Source organism: Sapajus apella, unplaced genomic scaffold, assembly GCF_009761245.1.
Source record: "Sapajus apella isolate SASKATOON/1434 unplaced genomic scaffold, GSC_monkey_1.0 scaffold69, whole genome shotgun sequence".
NCBI lineage: Eukaryota > Metazoa > Chordata > Mammalia > Primates > Cebidae > Sapajus > Sapajus apella.
Window position 1 is genome coordinate 571,452 of NW_022437009.1, and position 12,970 is coordinate 584,421.

Consider the following 12,970-nt stretch of genomic DNA (forward strand, 5'->3'; position numbering starts at 1 on the left):
CTGCTTTGTTTTCCATTTCTGCACCAATCCCTTGACAGTATAAAAAACTGGAAAGGGAAAATGGGAAAGATAATCTGTGTTTAAGAAGCGCATAGTCTAATGCTTGAACTCTAACTTAAGTGTAAGGTCTTCTCTCTTTGTCATTTTGTAAGAATCTTCAGTCTGAAAACATGAAAGAAAGAGTGGTTCTTAAACTTGGTGTACCTTAGAAGCAGCTGTGGACATGATAGGAGCTACCTCTTGGTCTCCAACCCCAGGAGATTCAGTTGGTGTGGGCCCTAGAATCTGCATTTTTAAAACATAATCACCACAGTGATTCCATTACATGTAGGTTGCAGATCAGTTTTTTTAAAAATGGTGTTCTATAGCATTGAATCAAAACGAAAAATACATTTAAGAACTTTGAATCAAAAAGTATGTCATTCCATAAACACTGATATAAAATTTTAAAATTATTTTTTGGGAAAAGTTCTTAGCTACATGCTTTTGATCCCCAGGACTGAAACAAACCTATCACTTCACAATTATTTACTAGGTACATTTAAAAAATAAAAACAGGTAGGAGGAGAGTACAATAGAACTCTCCAGCAATGGTCTCCCTGAAGGAACATCAAATTGAACAACTATTCATACAAGAAAACACTTTCACAACAGCTAAATAATCAGGCGAGAGATCAGAGCTCCTGGTTTTAGCATAATAACAAGAAAAGATGCATTGACGAAGGGAGGAAGGACAGTCTTGCATTGCTTCTGACACCTCTCCGCCAACCGCAGGAAATGCATCTTTGAGAGAGAATCTAATGGCTTGGGGACAAGGAGGAAAGTGTGGGACTTTATATTGAAACTTAGTACCATTTTTGCCATAGTAAAACACAGCACTGGACAGAGCCCTACAGCATTTGATTCCAAGCTGATGCCCACAAAAGAAGCATTTAGACCAAGGGCATCAGCTGCTCCAGCAGGAAGAACCCACCAAAGTTCTGGCTGGTTTTATCACTGGCAATGTATTGGGCTTCAAATAAATTTCAGGAGCAGGCAGGCTATAGTAACCACATCCTTGGGTATGCCCTGATGCCGCATAGGTCTGGAAGACCCAGTATGACAGCAGCAGCTGCAGCAGCTCTGGGAATCCTTACATCACCCCTCCCCATACTCCAGGCAGTGCAGTCTGGAGAGAGATTCCTTTTGCCTGGGGGAAAGAGAGGAAAGTAAGCTAGGGGCTTTGCCTGGGAACCCAGAGAACAATCCCTGATATTCCCCAAGTCCAACAGGGCTGGGGACCTAGGAATCTGTAAGGATTGCAGTGTACCTGGGCCTAGGGTGTCCTGTAGTACAAAAATGGCTGCAGTGACCACTGGCTTGGGGAACTAATCAGCCCACTTTGAATTCCTGGAAGGCCCTCTGAACGGCAGGTACAAATGAGACCTGACTACAAAGGCTGGAATAAATACCTTATCCTTCGATGCCCAGATATTGACAAACATCAACAGCATCAAGAACATTTACGTTAATATGACCTCATCAAATGGACCAATTTAGGCACCAGTAACCAACCCGGGAGAGATGGAGATATGTAACCTCTCAGGGAATTCCGAGTAACTATTTTGAGAAAGCTCAGCGAGCTTCAAGAAAACAGAGAAACAATTCAGAAATATATCAGATAAACTTAACAGGGATACTGAAGTAACAGAAAAAAAAAAATCCTGGAGCTGGAGAATGCATTAGTGGATCTCAGTAGAACTGATCAAGCAGAAGAAAGAATTAGCATGAAAACAAGCTATTTGAAAATATGGTCAGAATAATAAGAAAAAACACAGAATGCTTAAGAGACCTAGAAGAGTGCCTCAAAAGAGAAAATCAGAGATTCTTTGGCCTTAAACAGGGGGTTGAGAAGGAGAAAAGAGTAGAAAGTTTCTTCAGGACGGGCATGGTGGCTCACGCCTGTAATCCAAGCACTTTGGAGGCCAAGGCGGGCGGATCACCTGAGGTCGGGAGTTCAAGACCAGCCTGACAAACATGGTGAAAGCCCATCTTTATAAAAAAATAAAAATAAATAAAAAATAAAGAAAGCTTCCTCAAAGAAATAATATTAATAACAGAAAACTTGCTAAACATAGAGAAAGATATAATATCCAGGCACAGAAAAATCAAAGATCACTAAACAGATTCAATCCATATTAACCTGCCCCAAGTCATATAATACTTAAAGATGAAGGACAAAGAGAGGATCCTAAAAACAGCAAGAGAAGAGCAAATAACATATAAAGTACTTCCTCCCTCCCTCCCTGTCTCTCCCTCTTCTTTTTCTCCCTTCCTCCCTCCCTCCTTCCCTTCCTTGCTTCCTTTTTTCCTTTCTTTTCTTTTTTCCTGAGACGGAGTCTTGCTCTGTTGCCCAGGCTGAAGTGCAGTGGCACTATCTTTGCTTACTGAAACTTCCACCTCTAGAGTTCAAACAATTCTCCTGCCTCACCCTCCTGAGTAGCTGGGATGAGAGGTGTGTACCACCATGCCTGGCTAATTTTTGTATTTTTAGTAGAGACAGGGTTTCACCATGTTGGCCAGGTTGGTCTCGAACTCCTGACCTTGTGATCTGCCCACCTCGGCCTCCCAAAGAGCTGGGATTACAGATATGAGCCCCCGCACCTGACCTAAAGTAGTTTCAATACATCTTGTGGCAGATTTCTCAGTGGACAGCTACAGGCCAGGAGGCAGTGAGGTGACATATACAAAATGCTGAAGGAAAAATAACTGTCCAGTGAGAATATTGTACCTGGTGAAAGCTATCCTTCAAACATGAAGGAAAAGTAAAGACCTTCCCATACAAATAGAAGCTAAAGGAATTTATCTCCATCAGATCTGTCTTACAAGAAATGCTGAGTTCCTCAGTCTGAAACAAAAGTTCATTAACTTGTAGCAAGAAAGCATCTGAAGCTATGACACTAACTGGTAAAAGTCAGTATACAGACAAATCCAGTTTATCTAATAATGTGACTGTGGTGTGTAAACCTCCCATACCTTTAGTATAAAAACTAAAAGATATAATTATTAAAAATAATAACTACAGAAATTTATTAAGAGCTAGGAAGTTTTAAAAAGATATAAATTGAGACATCATCTAACAGTCAAAATATGGAGCGGAAGATGGAGTTGACGTACAGAGTTTTTAAGGTTCTGTTGTCATTGTTTGTTTCAATTATTTTCTTTGCAATCATAGTTAAGTTGGTATCAGATTAAAATAATTTACAAGCATAAGACATTTTTTTCTGTAAGCCTCATGCTCACCACAAAGAAAAAACCTATGATAGACACACTAGAAATAAAAAGCAAAGAATTAAAACATACTATCAGGAAAAATCACTCAACCATAAAGGAACACAATAAGAAAGGAAAAAAGGAAATGAGGAGTTTCAAAACTACCAGGAAACAAGTAACAAGATGGCAGTAAGTCCCCTTTAAAAATGTAGATAGACTAAAAATGGAGGGATAAAAAAAGATGTGCTATGGATATGGACACAAAAGAGCACAACTAGCTATTTTTATGTCAGATAAGATTAGGCTTTAAGTAAAAATAATTTAACTGACCAAGAAGGCCATTCATTACATTATGATAAATGCATCAATACAGTAAGAAAATATAACCATCGTAAATGCTTGTACACCCAACATTGGCGCACCCAACTATATAAAGCAAATATTAACAGACCTAAAGGGAGAGATTGACTCCAATACACCAACAGTAGGGGACTTCAATACCCTCCTTCCAGCAACAAACAGATCATCCGGGCAGAAAATCAATAAAGAAACATTGGCGTTAATCTGGACCCTAGACTGAATGTACCTTACAGACAGTTACAGAACTTTCCACCCAATGGATGCAGGATACAGATTCCTCTCAACATACCTGGAATGTTTTCCAGGACAGACCGTATGTTAGGCCACAAAACAAGTCTTAACAAATATTTAAAAACTGAAATTGTTATCAAGTGTCTTTCTGATCACATGCAACAAAACTAGTAGTCAATAACAGGAGAAGTTTTGGAAACTGTTCAAATTCACAGAAATTAAACAACACGGTCAGGAACAACAAATGGATCAATGAAGAAATTAAAAGGACATCTAAAAAGCTTTAGCACACTGAGGGAAAGGATTAATAAAGTGAAGCAACAACTTACAGAATGGGAGAAAGTCTTTTCAAGCTCTGCATCTGATAAGGAGTTAATAAATATAATATATAAGAAACTTAATAGCAAAAAAAAACCCCAAATGATCTTATGAGCAAAAGACCTGAACAGAAATTCTTAAAAGAAGACATACAGGGCCAGACGCACAGTGGCTCATGCCTGTAATCACAGCACTTTGAGAGGCCAAGACAGGCGGATCACTTAAGTTCAGGAGTTCGAGACCAGCCTGGCCAACATGGTAAAACCCCATCTCTACTAAAAACGCCTGTAGTCCCAGCTACTCAAGAAGCTGAGGCAGGAGAATCGCTTGAACACAGGAGGCGGAGTTTGCAGTGAGTCAAGATTGCGCCACTGCATTCTAGCCTGGGCGACAAAGTGAGACTCTGTCTCAAAAAAAAAAGACATACAAATAGCCAACAGGTATGAAAAAATGCTCAACATTACTAATCATCAGAGAAATGCAAATAAAAACCATGATGAGCTATCACCTTACCCCAGTTAGAATGGTTATTGTCACAAAGCAAAACAAAAAAAGAAATAATAACAAATGCTGGCAAGGATGTTGAGAAAAGGTAACTTACGTATATTGTTTGTGAGAATGTAAATTAGTACATCCAATTTGGAAAGCAATATGGTGGTTTCTCAAAAAATTAAAACTAGAGCTACCCTATGACTCAGCACTTCCATACTTGATGTCTATCCAAGGAAATGAAATCAGTATGTGGAAGAGACACCTGCACACCATTGTTTCTTGCAGCACTATTCACAATAACCAAGGTATGAAATCACCCTAAATGTCCATCTAAAGATAGACATAAAGAAAATGTGGTGTATATATACAGTGGAATGTTATTCAGCCACAAAACAGAAGTAAATCCTGTCATTTGTGGCAATGTGGATGAACCTGAAAGACATTATGTTAAGTGAAATATCCAGGAATGGAAAGACAAATGTTGCATCTCACTCATATATGAAATTGAAAAAGGTTAATTTCATAAAGGAGTAAAATAGGATTTAAGAGGAAACTAGCCTGGAGCTATTCAACCGAAATGATTAAGGACTGTAAACTGCATATCAATTCATAACTTGCCAAAGAATCTTCTGTGCAATTTCCCTTGTCTTTTTGATTGGCGTCATCCTTTAGAGCTTCTTTCTTCCTTGAAATAATATTAAATAAGTGCTTCACTCCAGATTTAAAACCAGGACCAAAACATAATACCTGAAGTATACTATTAAGATAACGGGTAGTGCCGAGATTATTCAGTCCCACAAATGGTAACAAGTTTTCTCTCTTCTCACAGTTTATAGGTGAAGACTGTGCTGCAGGAACAACGATCGATTTCAGATGCTCTATATTCAGAAGGTTTTTCTTCATTTTCTTGAGAATTTGTGAAATCGGAAGCTCTCTTAGTTTCTTTCTTTTGAAAAAACTTTAAAGAAAGTCTGTTTTGTGTCCTTTGTAGGGACATGGATGAACCTGGAAACCATCATTCTCAGCAAACTGACAGAAGAGCGGAAGATCAAACACCGCATGTTCTCACTCACAGGCGGGTGTTGAACAATGAGAACACATGGACACAGGGAGGGGAGCACTACACACTGGGGTCAGTTGGGGGGAAATAGGGGAGGGACGGTGCGCGGTGGGGAGCTGGGGAGAGATAGCATGGGGAGAGATGCCAGATGTAGGTGATAGGGAGGAAGGCAGCAAATCACACTGCTACGTGTGTACCTATGCACCAATCTTGCATGTTCTTCACATGTACCCCAAAACCTAAAATGCAATAAAATAAATACATGAAAAAAAAAAAGTCTGTTTTTCTTTGATGGGCTACCTCTGGAAAGTCCATTACTTTCAGTAGGTATGACACCAGGCATCTTTTTCTTCAAATCCCAAGGAGTTGTCAAGAACAAATTTATAAGGAAAAGTTGTAATCACCGATTATATCTGGTCATGGCCAAAAGCGAGATCCACGGCGGTGACGCCGGCGAGTCCAACCCGAATGAGTGTGGGTGCGACAGGCGAGTCCCTGCTCCGAGCCCGCCGGGCCCCCGGACCCAGGAAAGTCCGGTCGGATCGCCCTCCACTCGGGGCAGTGACCACCCGCTCCCACGAGCGGGAACCCGGCCACCGCGCGGTCCCGCCTGGGACCGGCACCAACTGCATCCCCGGAGCTGAGCGGCGCCCGTCCGCGCCCGCCCCGGGATGCCCGGGAGCGCAAGCAGCAGCACCCCGCTCGCGAGCGCCGGAACCGCGAGGGTCCTTCGCGCCCCGCCACCGAGGGGAACTCGCGCTTTTTCCTGTCTCAGGACCCCCGCGATCCGGCCTCCGCCCGCGCCAGCGCCGCAGCTGAACGCGGCGTCCTTTGAAATCGCCGGTTCCAGTCTCCACGTTGCAGAGACGCGAAAGACAGAGAAACACACTGATGAACCTGCCGCTCGGCCAAGGCGGCTGCTTAACACGCTCAGGGAATTCAGCCCTGTGTGCGAAGGACATCTACAGCATGATGCACACGAAGTATTACAGTGTGTTTCGGGAAACATTCAAGAAACATGCCAACTCCTAAGAAAAGAAGAAGTAAAAAATGTGGCAGAATTCTCTACTGAGGTAGAAGAAATACATCATCAGAAAGAGGAAATGAGTGGCGTTAACAGCACGCACATGGACGGTATGAGGCGTTCTGAGGACTTTAAAGAAAAACTCCCAAAAGGAAATGGGAAAAGAAAAAACGACACTGAATTTGGTAAAATGAAAAAAAAAGTTAAAGTCTCCAAGGAACACCAGTCATTGGAAGAGAACCAGAGACAAACTAGATCAAAAAGAAAACCTACAAGTGATACATTAGAGATTCCTCCTAAAATAATTCCCAAGTATATTTCTGAAAATGAGAGTGCAAGAGCTTCACAAAAGAAATCAACTGTTAACACAACTAATGGACTTGAATCTCCAGGAAATACTGTTATACCTGTAAATATTAATGAAGTTAAATCCATAAACAAAGGTGAGGAACAAATTGGTTTTGAGCTAGTGGAGAAATTATTTCAAGGTCAGCTGGTATGAAGGCCTCGTTGCTTGGAATGTGAAAATTTAACAGAAAGAAGAGAAGATTTTCAAGACATCAGTGTGCCGGTACAAGAAGATGAGTTTTCCAAAGCAGAGGAGAGTTCTGAAATTTCTCCAGAGCCAAAAATGGAAATGAAGACCCTGAGATGGGCAATTTCACAATTTGCTTCAGTAGAAAGGATCGTAGGAGAAGATAAATATTTCTGTGAAAACTGCCATCATTATACTGAAGCTGAACGAAGTCTTTTGTTTGACAAAATGCCTGAAGTTATAACTATTCATTTGAAGTGCTTTGCTGCTAGTGGTTTGGAGTTTGATTGTTATGGTGGTGGACTTCCCAAGATCAACACTCCTTTACTGACACCTCTTAAACTGTCACTAGAAGAATGGAGCACAAAACCACCTAACGACAGCTATGGATTGTTTGCGGTTGTGATGCATAGTGGCATTACAATTAGTAGTGGGCATTACACTGCTTCTGTTAAAGTCACTGACCTTAATAGTTTAGAGCTAGATAAAGGAAATTTTGTGGTTGACCAAATGTGTGAAATAGGTAAGCCAGAACTATTGAATGAGGAGGAAGCAAGGGGTGTGGTTGAGAATTACGATGATGAAGAAGTGTCGATTAGAGTTGGTGGAAATACACAGCCAAGAAAAGTTTCAAACAAAAAAAAATGTAGAAGCTATTGGACTTCTTGGAGGACAAAAGAGTAAAGCAGGTTATGAGTTATACAGCAAAGCCTCTAACCCTGATAAGGTTGCCAGCACAGCATTTGCTGAAAATAGAAATTCTGAGACTAACGATGCTAATGGGACCCACGAATCAGATAGAAACAAGGAATCCAGTGACCAAACAGGCATTAGTATTAGTGGATTTGAGAATAAAATTTCCTATGTAGTGCAAAGCTTGAAAGAGTATGAGGGGAAGTGGTTGCTTTTTGATGATTCTGAAGTGAAAGTTACTGAAGAGAAGGACTTTCTGAATTCCCTTTCCCCTTCTGCATCTCCTACTTCTACTCCTTACTTGCTATTTTATAAGAAATTATAGAGTGAGTGTATTTTCCTTGTGTATGTTTAAACATACCCACACAAACATCGGTACAGTTGGTTACATCAAAGAGTCTTTATCTTTTGAAGCTATTGGATATTATTGGTCTCTCTAGGTTTGTTTTTTTGAGAAGGAGTTTCGCTCTTGTTACCCAGGCTGGAGTGCAATGGCGCGATCTCGGCTCACCGCAACCTCCGCCTCCTGGGTTCAGGCAATTCTCCTGCCTCAGCCTCCGGAGTAGCTGGGACTACAGGCACGTGCCACCATGCCCAGCTAATTTTTTGTATTTTTAGTAGAGACGGGGTTTCACCATGTTGACAAGGATGTTCTTGATCTCCTGACCTCGTGATCCACCCGCCTCGGCCTCCCAAAGTGCTGGGATTACAGGCGTGAGCCACCGCGCCCGGCTTAGGTTTTTCTATAAATAGTGAAATTTGAATTACTGAAAACCATGTTAATTTTTAGAATTCATTTTCCTCAGTAGAAACTAGTGATGCGTTAGCTTCTGGGAACAAACTTGTATAAGTTCTTAATTAAATTATCTAAAACGGACACATTTAAACACTTTTGGATTTACACCAATCTTTTGTGTTTGCTTTTTAAAATAAAGTGCTTGTATTTGTATTCTCCATACTTTGCAGTAATTATCTACATGATGTTTATAGGTCCTGTGGTTTTTCACCCAAGAAGCAGAATCTCATTCAGTACATTTAGTTTTATAAGAGTCCTGAAGCTAAATATTTGGCCCATGTCAGGGGCACAAAGTCTAGAATGTGTGTATTGACAATGTTGTACATTTTGTGCCTTGAATCACTTAGAAAAGTGTCTCAGAAAACCTGAACAGTTCCCTTCTATCTTCACAAGAATTTTATATGTATTTATGAAGATGATTCTGTACTCTAGTACATCTTTTTTGGCATGGACTAATTTGTATCTCTTTAACTCATATTCTGCACGATCTGTATATAGTACATAAAATTTAGAGGTGTGACCTTAAATTTAACTTTTTTTAAAAACTGGGAGGTCAATAAAATTTAAACTGTTTAACAACAACAACAAAAGGAGTAAAACAGTATAAGAGAGAGGAGAAAACTAGGAAAGGTTCATCAATGGGTATGAACTTACAGTTCAACAAGAAGAATAAGTTGTGCTGTTCTGTTACATACACAGTAGAGGGACTATAGCAAATAACGTGGGCAGGCGCGGCGGCTCACGCCTGTAATCCCAGCTCTTTGGGAGCCCGTGGTGGGTGGATCATGAGGTCAGGAGTTCAAGACCAGCCTGGCCAAGATGGTGAAACCCTGTCTCCACTAAAAATACAAAAATTACCCGGGCATGGTGGCGGGCCCCTGTAATTCCAGCTACTTAGGAGGCTGAGGCAGAGAATTGCTTGAACCTGGGAGGCAGAGGTTGCAGTGAGCCGAGATCACGCCAATGCACTCCAGTCTGGGTGACAGAGCCATACTCCACCTCAGAAAGGAAGGAAGGAAGGAAGAAGAAAATAACAACATATTGTTTAAGATAGCTAGAAGCAAAGATTCTGAATATTGTTAGCACAAAGAAATGATAAATATTTAAGGCGATGGCCATGGTAATTATTCCCATTTGATCATTAAACTATGTATATATGTATTGAAACATCATACCGTACCACGTAAATATGTAAAATTATGTCAAATACCAACAAAAAATTTAAAGTATGGAAAAATGAAAACAATGACAAGAACAAAAACTTAACCACTATCATCACAACCGCCACCAACAACAACCTCAACAATAACAACCACAAAACCCTTAGCAGCCTCGTGCCTTGGGTGGAGACATGCCCTACCTCAACAGTGAGGTGGAATCAGCTCTGCTTCTACACTCAGGTATTTAAGGATTTACACGAGTAACTTTGGCTGTTAAATACAGAGGAATTACTAGAAGACTTGGCTGAATGAATGAAAAGTCAGCGAAACTATTAAGTATTATGTAAGGACAAACCGGCAAAACTTCAGGCCCTCTTGCTCTAGCCTTCCAGAAATTTCTTTCCTGTACATGATTGTGCTGCTCCTAATGCCTGGCACCCTGGGGAGCCACCTGCATTGCCGCAAAGGACCGCAAGGGAGCACCATGGTTCTGCCCTTGGAACTCCCCTGTAGAGAAGCCAGGCACCTGGAATATTCAAGTTCCTGGGAGGCCCGAGACTGGTGGTTCCTGACTTTTGGCCACACCGTATCCAAATTTGGCCTAAGGCTCGTGCTGCAAGGGTTGGCCGTGGAGGCTCAGCCCTACAGATGGAGCCCTCCTACCTGGTCTCTTCAAAAACAGGTTCTGACCTCACAGAAATCTACCTGTGCTTCTCCTGATGGTGTAAAACCTTCCCTCAGCTTCTCAGACCGGTGTTGACCTGCATCCTCCGTGCTTGAAGGAAGCGGGGAGGAGGTGACGATGGGGGAGGAAGAGCCGGGAGAGGGAGGAGGAGTGGTGACCCAAAGGCTTGAGAGGACAGTGGGGAGGGATGGGGAGTGGCAGGCAGAATAAGGAGGAGGTGGACAGGACAGTGACTGGAGCCCGAAACCAAGGTGGCTGCGTTCTCAGCCAAAGAAGGTGGCTCCTCTCTCCGAAACCTCACTGACCGCATCCTGGACACACACACAATCTCTGATTCCCTAGTCACTTTCCTTCTCACAAGAACAACCTCTCACCCTCCTCCCATTCCTCTTTGATGCCTTCGTTTTCCGCTGTGTCTTCCAGGGCCGGTGCAGGTCCTGCACCTACAGCCAAACTTTTGTCTTTTGGTTCCAGAGAGTCCAGAATCTCCCAGGAAAAGCAGGCCACATGAAGTCACGGAGTCCCCATGCAGAATCTGAATCCAATCTCTCAAGTCACACGTCAAACTCTTTCCAAAAATAAAATTGAAGAAAATTTCCCATTCCAAATCATTTTTTCTTGCGACCTGTTAAGCTATGAAGCCCCAAACTAGATGATCAGTCCTTCTAAAGGCAAAGATCGGCCTTAACAAGGGTAAAGCAGGTATGGGTTTTGATTACAGGAATTAAACAAAATTGAGGCGATTCCAGAAAGGTAGGAGAAGCTGCTTAAGTTACGGGATAAGAAACCCCCTGTACCATGAGCTCAGGCAGCCATAACTGAATACCATCAACAGGGTGGTTTAAATTACATTTTTTTTTTTTTGAGACAGTCTTGCTTCGTCACCAGGTGCCAGGCTGGAGTGCAGTGGCGCGATCTCAGCTCACTGCAACTCTGCCTCCTGGGTTCAAGCAATTCTCCTGCCTCAGCCTCCCGAGTAGCTGGGACTACAGGCACGTACCACCACGCCCAGCTAATTTTTGTGTTTTTAGTAAAGATGGTGTTTCACCATGTTGGTCAGGATGGTCTCTATCTCTTGACCTCGTGCTCTTCCCACCTTGACCTCCCAAAACAAAAATATTTTCTCACAATTCTGGAGTCAAGAAGTGCAAGATCCAGATTGGATTCTAGTGAGAGCTCTCTTCCTGGCTTGCAGATGACCACTGACCCTCTGTCCCTACATGGCCTTCTCTCCCTGTGTATTATTTGGGGGAGCAGGAGAGGGGGTGAACACGCTCCCTGGTCCTCCTATTAGAAGGACACTAATCCTCTTAGATCAGTCCCCCTGCTTATGATCTCATCTAGCCTTCGTCACTTCCTTAAAGGCCTCATCTCTGTGTAAGTTGCACTGGGAGTTAGAATGTCAACACGTACATTTTGGGAGGATATAACCTTCACTTCTCACTGGCCCTCAGGCTGCTCCCCATTCAGGTGTCGGTAGCTCCCAGCTCTGGTCCCTGGGAGCCTCACGGGCACTGGGTCCTCAGGATTTTCCAGCGAGAGTTTCTCCTCCTCTCTGTGATCCAGATGCCTCTGTACTGGCACGTGCAGAGTCTTTCTATTTTGCCTTTCCTTCGATTTTTTTTCTTTCTCCTTTTCTTGGTAATTATGTATATGTAATATTGAGCATTTTGTCAAATGAGACTGCCTCATAATTTCTGCATTAATAAGCACAAGTCTTAATTGATTGGTTCTCAAAGGGAAAACTATGCTGATCGCTGTCTCTGAGCAGACGGGGCTGCTGGTCTTATGTAGAATTTGTGGGCAGGGTGGGGTTCAGGGGCTGGTAGAGGGCAGAGACATAGGTGAGATGGTGTCAGCCATTGGAGTAGCTGCTTCTGATTGGCCTGGCTTTGGCAACATACCCACATCTTACCACAAGAAAGCAAACATGTGTTCCTAAAAGTCTTAACATGGTGAAATGACTCAGACATGGGAACTTCATGTTCCCATGTCTGAGTTGACTGCTTGGCACTCGAAGCTGCTCCTTGGGTGAGTTGCTTTCAACTCCCTGACTTTCAGACGTGAGGGGCTAGCATTGACTGAAGGCCTTGCATAAATGTGTTCACGGAGGTGAGTGGCTGTGGTAGGCAGAATAAGCTGCCCAAAAGGTGTCCGTTTTTAATCCCTGGAACCTGTGAATATGTTACTTTACATGACAAAAGAGACTTTGAAGGAGTTATTAAGAATACTGAGATGGGGAAAATATTCTAGAGGATCCAGTGTCATCACAAGGGTGTGTGTGCGTGAGAGGGGGAGGGCAGGGAGTCTGTGTCAGGATGACGTGGTGTGAGAATAATCTGAGTGTCCGTGGCCGCCACCGAA

The 12,970-nt window shown here is 42.5% G+C and overlaps 1 pseudogene across 1 annotated transcript; it reads left to right on the plus strand.

The window, feature by feature from the left end:
• Positions 1 to 6,384: 6,384 nt before the first annotated feature.
• LOC116531198 lies at positions 6,385 to 9,341 on the plus strand (annotated as a pseudogene). Its single transcript, XR_004260311.1, has 2 exons — positions 6,385 to 8,405; positions 8,703 to 9,341. The product of XR_004260311.1 is annotated as a ubiquitin carboxyl-terminal hydrolase 1 pseudogene (transcript).
• The last annotated feature ends 3,629 nt before the right edge of the window (positions 9,342 to 12,970 follow it).